General features: G+C 47.4%; 1 non-coding gene across 1 annotated transcript; it reads left to right on the forward strand.

Moving 5' to 3' along the window:
• Window positions 1–7,609: 7,609 nt before the first annotated feature.
• TRNAP-UGG (transfer RNA proline (anticodon UGG)) lies at window positions 7,610–7,681 on the forward strand. Its single transcript has one exon. It is a non-coding gene; the product is annotated as a tRNA-Pro (tRNA).
• Window positions 7,682–10,177: the final 2,496 nt, after the last annotated feature.

Raw genomic sequence — 10,177 nt, forward strand, 5'->3', positions numbered from 1 at the left:
AGGAGTTCCCTCCCTAGTGCACCGGCCCTGGAAGGTTTTGGCCCCCCAAGTCAGTCGACCCCTGGCCTACGCCCCTCTTTCTCCCTCTCCCGGTCTAGAGCAATTCTAGACTGGTACCCAGAAGGCCGCTCCTCCTTTTAGTTCTCCGGTAGCTTTTTGTCCTGGACTATGAAGTACTGCTAAACTACTACCCCCTTCGTTTCAAAATAAGTGTCTCAACTTTGTACTAACTTTAATACAAATTTGTACTAAACTTGAGACACTTATTTTGGGACGGAGGGAGTACTTCGCTACATGTGGATATCGTAGAGGGATAGTCTGTTTTGACTCTAGATCAGTGGAAAACTTCTTGCGAATGGGCGAGGCATAACCTAACTATGAGAATCGGTGAATCTTTATCAACGCCTACTTCCTCTCAGTTGCATTCTTGTTGATGAGATCGGATCTATCTTGTCTCTTTCATAGTGTTCCTCGATGTGATCGAACTTTTTTTATTGTGTAGTATGCTCTCCTACGGTGCAATGCTGGCTAAGCATGTAATCCTCTCGTTCAGCGAAAGAGACCTTTCTTAGCTCGAGCTCAAGTGCTCGGCTCAAAGTTTCATCATGAAATCACGTTCGTGGAATTCGTGGCAAAAAAAAGTCTTTGTGTTCTCATTATTATTTCCCTTAATTTTTGGATCTCGCCTTACAGTTAAGTCGTCGTATGTGTACCGGTCCTTTTTTTGTATCTCGTACAGTTAATTAACAGAGATGCGACTAGCTATCTCTATTCAATGCATGCCTACGAGTACGAGGTCCCAACTCACATTAATCCACAATCTTTGCTGATCTGGCATTGCTTCACTTCCGAATCTTGGCCATTTTTACTCTCACGGAGTAGTAATTTGGAATTATAACTGCATGTGAAAAATGGAGCCCCCCTTACACAGGGATCCTGCCCGGATACACATGCATACATGTTCCTGGAGTTCATTAAGATCCTCGCTGATATTTTGAGTGGGGATGTAACTACATCCTGAACGCAGATATACACCGTAAATAAACCTAGCCATAAGCCCATAACTAGCTCTCGTTCGTACCACGTACTACAATTTACAATTTCTGGCCTTTCATTTCATCGCGCATGTGTATTGCGCATGGACCAAAAGCTTGAATGCTGGCAGGGTTTGATAATTAACCAGTGGGGTCCTGCGTGCATGCAGGCTTATAGCTATATCATGGACAAACAGTGCCTATTTGCATTATTGGCTTATTAAGTGAGCTAGAGCTCGATCATGCATGAGCCATTCATGGCATGTGTTTTTGGCCGATTAGGTTGCCTCCCTCCATAGGCTAGGACAGCGCATTCAAGTGTAGGTGTAGCATAAACTTAGTTATTTCCCGCGTACATTTTGCACTGTATGCATGCTCAACGAAAGAATACTGCATGGTGCATGGAGGGGAAGAGATGGATCAAAATCGCAGCATGCTGGACTAAGAGCATCTCCAATAAATGATGTATTTTACATCATCAAACTATGGTTCAAGTAAAATATACATCACATAAAAGTGCATTTTTACATCATCAAAATTCATCAGCCGAACAGCAGCCGCTCCACGGCCGACGCCAGGACGGGAGGTGGGAGGAGGCGCGACAGCAGCAACAGCTGAACACAAAGCAGCAGCTGTAAGTGACGAAGCAGCGACAGCTGATGTCGTCTTCTTCGCACAAGACGAAGCCGCGGCGAGGTCGCGCGGTGGCTGCTTCGAGCCGCCACCTCGTGGTATGGTCGCGACGGCCCTCTTCCTTGCCGGCGGTTCCATCCCGACGGTGGCGCCACCATCGAGGGGCTGCAAATCCGCTGCGCGATTTGGGGGAGGCATCGCGACAGTGGTGGCGGCGGGACCAGCAGCAGACGTGGAAGCGGCCATCGTAGAGCGGCATTGGCAGTCAGGTAGGCAGGGATTGGTAGAGTCATCTTCTTGGAAACAACCCGTAGGAAGTTTCCGTAAGTGCAGGGTTTTTGTTGAACACCCTAGTCAATTTGGCAACAAACAGTTAGACCCATCTACCTTTTCCATTCTATCTTGCAATGCCCTTCCCCCCTCCCCTTCCCCGACGGCCGATCGAACTGTCCCCTGCCTCTCCTCCAGTCACGGCCTTCGATGGCGTCCTGTCTAACCCCTCATCGGCAACGGCACTACATGCCGCGACATCCCTTCTCGACCTCGGGCTTCTTCCAATCTGATCAACGGTCAGTATGAAAAGGCCAGCTACATGAACATGTTAAACCTTCAACTGGCCTATGTGTGTGACGTTGTGGCCGACTACGTCATCACTGGCTTTAGCTCGCTCCTAGTGATGCTACGTCACACTGGACTCGGCGGGGGACGAGAGGGGTGTGTGCATCTCAAACTAGCAAAAATTAACTGATGTGATCTGGAATTTCACGCGGTCTGAGGAATAGTTAATGCGGCATTTTCTATATCTGTGCGTAAGAATAGAATACCTATAATTTGAGTGTGTCGTAACCTTATTTGACAACTTGAATGATTTGAGGATTGCTCACCAGTTTATATATCTATATGCGTAATGATATAGAATACCCACAAGGGTGTTACAAATGTGTAAAAATACGTGGGAGTTTAATGGTGCAACGATCTAGCGGCCAAGATTCCGCATTGAAGTGAGATGGGCCTAGGGCCGGATCGAAGCGTATATTACCGTCCGACAAGATTTCAACAAAACCGTTAACACGATGTGACGTTTGGATCCAAGGGGATGATGGACGTGATGTGACGTCGCGATCGCGCCTTCTGATTGATTGATTACCCGAGGCCTGGCTTAATTCGATCGCGTGAACAGTCCGCGGCTTCAATTCGATCGCGCGTTTTCATGGATCAAGCGCATCTCCGCGCACGGTCGGCCGTGAACTGTGCGAGTACGTACGTACGTAGTTACTGCATGGTCTTGGCGACGCCATACGGCAGTTATTGATTCCAGTGATCTACGTATGTAGCGTGAGCAGTGGTGCACGCACGGGTACGTACGTCCAACAGTGCGTGCATGCGTGCTTGCTGGCTAGCCAAAGAACGCAGGTGACCGCCAGGCGCAACTGTCGCGTACGTCGGCGTGCAGCCAGTCACCGTGCCCTGACCGTACGTACATGCCGGCCGCCGGCAACAACAGACCGCGGTCCGCGGGCGCACCGGATGCACTCGGCACGGGCGCATGCATTGTAGGCGGGATGTCATGAACTACCATTCCCACGTCCCCTGCAATCACGGAAATCTGGTCGCAAACTAAGGCAACTCCAGGACCTCCCAGTTCCAAAAAAAACTCCACGACCTCGACCTCACCGTCTGGCACGACGGCGGCCTGGTGCGAGACGCCGCCCACCACCAACGTCCCCTGCCTGCACGGCGACCTCGCCGCACTGCACCACATCGTCGCCTCCCTGCACGATCGCCATCGCGATTGTTGCCGCTCATGGTGTGGCATCCATCCTGCGAGATCCCCAGAGTCCAGGAGATGGAACCTGCCCCGACACCAGCCTTGCCGCCGCGCCCGCGCACGGCCCTACACCCGCGCCCGCCGCGTCCCCTGAACCAGCCGGCCACACGCAGCTCTGACTCTTCCGTCCATTGCTTCAGGTTCCACTTCTTCGTGGTGTCTAGAATGGTGAAATTCAATTTTGTTCTACTGCAGATTATTTTAATCATCTTCACCAACAGTATATATTGCAGAGAATTGTTTTGGTTTAGTTTTTAGCATGTAGATATGATATGGTAAGCCTCCAGTGAAGGAGGGGCTTAGTCAAATAGAAACTGTTCTATTTGATATCCAATGTAATTTGGAAATTAGTGGCGGAAGACTCCTAAACTAGGATAGCATTTTGTTTGAATTTCTCTTTACTTGATTGTGTTACTTATGCGCAATCACCATACTTGACATGGGTCCCTGATTTTGTCACTTCCATTGACGAGTCTTTTGTAAGCATCTCGATGCGGAGGTAGAACTTCTAACAAGTCTTCCTGTTATACGTTGTTTGTTGCTACTTTTTGCTGCAATGTGGAGGTACAGATTCTAGCTGATATATCTTCATGCTTTACCTTGTTTACCACTGTCCTAATATGGAGGTACAGATTCTAGCTGATATATCTTCATGTTTTACCTTGTTTACCAATGTCCCAGATTTTTGTTTCCTCTTTGCTTTGAGTTAGATAGAAGATGGGACGTGCTTTGTTGTACTTTCCTCTTACGCTAACCCTACGCACCATGGTGTTGCAGCGCCCTCGGCTCAAGGGAACCATCTCCAAGCCTACCGTACTCGAATCATGGAAGCGTGCAAAGTACAGCGCATCGTGGTGTCGCTGGCCACCCGATCTCTACAGCCACAACAAACAGCTACATGACCGACCAGGCCGGTGTCTTGACCTCTGAATCACGTCACTGTGCTAGCGCCTTGATCTCGCATGCGGCCGTCTAAAACCCGAGAGGCCAACCTCGCTCGAGCGTCGCCGGCCAGCACTCATCTGCACAGGAGCAGCTTGTTGGATATATGTGCCTCCTCTGCCTCTTATTCCCTGAAACGTAATGTTATGAGTATAGTTTCTAATCACTGATGTCAAATTGGCGTAGAATTAAACTGCATAGGTTAGATTGACATTTTGCCCTATGTTTAATTACTATATGTGCTGCACACTGGTCCATGTATTTATTCTGTTGGTCAAAAGTTTTGACTATCAAGTTTCGTCAGACGTGAGTTGTAGAAATTTTCAGTTACTTTTCTATGCCTACCATTCATCTCAGAACCGTTGTGATGGAGATTGTAATATTGTGTTTAAAATGTGTCAGCCCATATGCGAGATCTTCTTTTCAAGATGGCAACCATGATTATAAGTTAATCATTTATACTTTACAAGCATATTAGATATGTGTAATTAATGTGTTTGCATTAGAGCTTTCATAGGGAAATTGCATAAGATCTTATAAAACCATTTTGTCACACACATTTTTCTAAATGGCAGCTGCAAATGCCAGGTAGCAGCTTGCACTATAGGTTGACGTGAATATTTACTCTTCTTTTGCACTGGTACTGAAACTTGGCAGTTCACAAGGATTGGCACCATGGACTGAATCGTCCCAACCATCGTGGACACACCAGGGGCAGAGGTTGCATGCTGCCAAGGCCGAGGCAACTGCCAAGAAGACTGGGCTCAATGTAGTGACCGAGGAGGCGTAGGTCGCAGGTTATGCTCTTCTAATTAGTACGATGATTTGCATATGTAACAATACTATTCTCAATGGATTTGCTAACAATCTCCAGATTTTCCCTTTGAGTGTGTCTCTGTGTGTGTGTGTTTTGCATGAGTATTTAACCAAAAACTACCACAATTCATGGAACCGTGCCTACAAACTACCACTTTACGATTTTGTCCTGAAAAGTACCACTTTTTTGCTAATCTGTGACTAAAAACTACCATGTGTGTAAATCAACCGATTCATCCATTTTAAACGCGTTTATGATAGACCTGGCCCGCATGCGTAAGTCAACGCCCCGCTCCCTCCCCTGCACCAGCGAGCAGCAGCAGCTCCGCCTTGCACTGTGCCCGCAAGCATGGGCAGCTCCACCGCGCACCCCCCTGCCAGCGAGAAGCAGCAGCACCGCCGCATTGGTATATGTGTTTTGGAATCTTGGTAGTAGTTCAGTAGTGGTCCAGTCATAATATCTTACAAGTACCGTGCTAATCAAAAATTTCTTGATCAAGTTTATTATTATTTCCATTGCACTATACTTTATTTCCATGGTATCAAGTTCTACAAATTGCATGTTCTGGTACAATATTTGTTTTTTTAGATGCTGCCTTTTTTGCTAATAAATCTATAGTTCAATCTGGATGCAGAATCAAAGAAAATTATGGCCTTGTGTTGATAGTTGCAGTTACATTGTGATGAATTGTGTTTACTTTTTGTTTATGGAAATAGAGAAACTGATTATTCTCTTTGCAAGACGGGTATCCTAAATTCCAATTCAGACATTAGTGATGATATAACAATTTCCTACGCCAAATTGTCATTCAGGCGAGCCTAGCTTAGCTTGAAACCACCGGAGATTGTGTGGTTCACAAGAGGTAGAGACTCCACCTGATATTTTGTCGTGCCCACCGACAACAATGACATGGATAGTGACGCCACTGCTGGACATAATTGCCCTATTTGTAAACTGTTGGGTAGTCCTATTTGGTGGATTGTAACGAGCTATATAGTATGTTGAAAGCAGATGTAACCTCATTCATTTTCACATAGATGCCTCTCCAGTATATCTGATCTTTCGAGCCTACAGTTTGTAATGTTGTATTTCTTTTGTGAAACCTCCACAAACTGTCTATGAACCATATATGTAGTAGTCAGTACATGTTCCCACATGTATTTATTTGTTGTTTAAAGGAATGTTAAAATTATTATGTTCAACTATAATTTAAAATTTCCATTCCTTTCGGCACGGTCAACTTTATATTTGTTGGTGGACACATGCGTTGCACGTGCATGATTACTAGTAAAGCTAAACAGTCTGAGAACACCTAAAAATGTCTGAGTCTTTTCAAAAAAAAACTTATCTATTCATCGAACTGTCAAGATAGTACAAAAAACACTAGAAATAAAATCTTTTCATCGAACTTATCTATTCATCCAGGTCCGTGACCACCTAGCGGCGACTACAAACAATGGAGCGATCCGAAGATCCGCCGCCGTCATCACCCCTCCATCATCGGAGTCGTTAAGACTTTTTTTTAAATAGACAGTAGAGAAGTCGTCGTGATAAGGCCTCAAATGACCAACACACCAGAACAACAACCGCCGCCAATGAAGAGAAGCGTACATCGAAAGGATACAACATGTAGACACACGAACCTAGATGAATGAAGATCAGATCCATCAAAGACAAACGCCGACCAAAGCCCACGATATCCGCCAGAAACAAACCTCCACATGCCCTCTGACGATGTTAGAAGCATCATCGGGGGCTAAACGGGGGAGAACCTTATCCATCTTCAGAGAGCCGCCGCTGTCATCTCGTCTTACTGAGCAGGATACAAACCCTATCAAAAGTCCAAGAAACCTCTAAAAACGAAACCCTCCCGCCGGCAAGGAGCGAGATCCACCGCGTCTCCATGGTCCTAAGGCCACAGGAGACGAGGCAGCCCGGCGATCGCGCAGTGGGACGCGTCGGAAACTATAGTCGCCTTACTCATGCGAGCACAGTTAAGGGGAATAGTTAACTTAAACGGTCTGAGTTCTCTTTGTGAAAACAGACTTCCATGACAGTATATCTAAATTATTTTTTGTGAATAAAAGTCTGGAATTATAAGTACAATGTCTCTAACGACACAAGATATCGTAAAAAACATGTAAATTACAACCATACTCTCCGAGGGCCAAATAAACTCAATCTTAATACTATGTGTGTAGTGTAGGCACGCTCATACCAAGAGGCGAATCTCACCATTGTTGGAGGTATGCCTTTTCTCATGCATGGCGATTAACCGGGGTATTGCCGGTTTTCCTGGACAGAAAGGCGTTGTTTTAGTTATTTTAGAATTATGTGGAGCCAAGAAAACAAACAGGGTGTTTGGTCTAGTGGTATGATTCTCGCTTTGGGTGCGAGAGGTCGTGAGTTCGATTCTCGCAACACCCCAATATTTTTTATTTTTTGACTCAACCAATGATTGCTTTCGTTTTTTTCAACGTAAAAATGTCCATTAGCTTCTTCGAGTTCTCGTACGTCCTCGACCGCAGCCGCGGCCTTAACGGAGGAGAGGGGCCGGCCGGCCAACGGCCCTGCCATGCGTCTGATCGGCGCTGACTTCAGCGTTGCCACCGGCAGGAGCGGCCATGCCCATGCATGCCGCCCGCTGGCACGCACATGCTCCGTCCCAGAGCGCCCTGCGCATGCAGAATCAAGCCTCGACGATACGCCGGAGACCCCGTAGGCCCGTGCCCCCAGAGTGGCCGGTGGCTCCCGCCGGCGCCACGCCACAGGACAAGCTTTGCATCGCGCACGCATCGCATGGCATGGGGTCAAATCTCCCAAAAGAAATCTGTACCCCCCCTCCCATCCTCTTGCTGCTGCACGGCATGATTCAAACCCATCCATCCATGGGATAAATTTCAGACATCTGCCATCTGCGTGAAAATGTTTGGAACACCCGGAACGACGACGACGAACCGGAGCGCAATTCGCCCTACGGAACGACCGGGTTTTCGGCGGACTGTATCTGATGAGGATAGCCCGTTTCACCACAAAAGTCAATGTGCGGATGAAATGTACTACAAGCTACAAAAGAATGTAATGGGGGCAAGGGGCCTTATTTTCCGGGCAGTGCGTGCCTGCTGCAGGAGTTGTTGTTCGCTAGGATCAACCAACTACATACACCTCGCTGGTGCACCTGGCCCAGCATTGATACGTTGGGAGGTTGGGAGATTGTCCATCTCTAGGTAGTGATCTTATGATCTCATCATTCATGGCTGGAATATCAACGGTGTACCGCGGCGAGGGCAGGGGATTTTATTCGGCGCCGTCCATGGCCATTCGATTTTCAAACGGATTTAGCACAGCTTTACTCCGGCACTCAAGTTCTTCCGTGGGGTTGCTTGTCGGTCCTCATCTCACCAGAGGGATGGGCAGGTACTCCGCATAGAACAGCTGCGGAGCCATGTGAGGGGAGTGAACGTGAGTTAACAGGATACACAAGGCGCAGAAGGTGAACTGGTTGAATATATTTGGACGGTACAAGGAATTTTATTTAAGCAGGATGCAGCGAAAGATCAGGGAATGGGCGATGTCAGCACTTACCCTTCAAATGAGGGATGTTATCACAGCTTTGCCACAGGATAATGACTCCGTAACAACGAGTGGGCCCAGAGGGTATCTCTTTATCGTGAGAGGAGTAAACCTCAGTCTTGAACTATCGCTATCGAGACATAGGTTTTCGGTATACTTGTAAGTCACCTTTATTTACACATCCATATGCGGAGTGCATGTGGTAAACCCTGAAGTAACCATCGGTATGTTAGTATGGAATATTCTCATGGTCCAAGGGACAATGTAAATGTGAACAAGTTATATGAAGTACCGACAACATAGCAGCAATGACATGTCTCATAAATATATAAGTTGGGTCTATCCAACTCCGTTGTAATCATGACAACGGTGTTCTCATATATTGATAGCATCCTTATTCAATACATGAGTTAGTTTTAATACATGAGTTAGTCTTAGAGGCTACACTAGAGATCACTTGTTGTTTATATTTGCACACATGTATTTGGGTTTTTCTCTGAATCTCATATTCAAGAACCAATACAATTGTAGCATAGAAACATGAACTTAATAATGAACATGAAAATATAATAATACATTAATTATTGCCTTTAGGGCATATTTCCAACATAGTTAACTAGTTGATACCAATTAAAACAAGGGGAGGGTGCTGGATTTCACAACTTCCTCCCTAGACGCTTCCCCTTGGAGTCTCGGCAGCTGGACTTGGTGTAGGCATCAGCGGCTCCAGGCTCGTCGTTGTCGTCACTGTCCGAAGCAGAGGCGGAGGAGGAGGACGAGACGACGATGCTCTCCATGCGCCGGGCGACGTGGGTCTGCTCCTCTTGGAGCCATGCGGCTCTCTCCGCCGCCGCCGCCCGCTCCATCGCCGTCGAACATGGCGAGCGAGGAGTGGATTTTGGGGAGAAGAAGTCGATTTGGGGTAGAAGTGGATTTGGAGGAGAAGCGAACAGGGCAAGTAAGGACAGACTGGGCTGCCCATACCCGTTCTAGATTTGGACCGAATGTGAGGGGTGTCATTCACCCGGCTCATTTGAGGTCGGTTTGAGGCGCCCGGGTGGGTCAGGGTTTTTTTACCCGCCCGGACACCAGTTTAAGATGCCTGACTGTAGATGCAGGAAAACAAAGTGTGTTCGTCCCTTTCTCTTTACTCTTCCCGGATCCCCCACTTGCCGCCGCTACCCATCACCCAAGTGCTAAGGCCAACTCCAACAGCCGACCCCAAACGGACGTTCGTTCCGTCCGGATTATGTCCGTTTGGGTCGGCAAAACGGACGCCCATGTCCGGTTTCGCCGCCAACCGGTCGGTGCACCAACGCGCGGCCGCATCCCAAATATTGTCTGTGTTGG

The sequence above is a fragment of the Triticum aestivum genome, chromosome 7A, assembly GCF_018294505.1.
Source record: "Triticum aestivum cultivar Chinese Spring chromosome 7A, IWGSC CS RefSeq v2.1, whole genome shotgun sequence".
Classification (NCBI taxonomy): Eukaryota; Viridiplantae; Streptophyta; class Magnoliopsida; order Poales; family Poaceae; genus Triticum; species Triticum aestivum.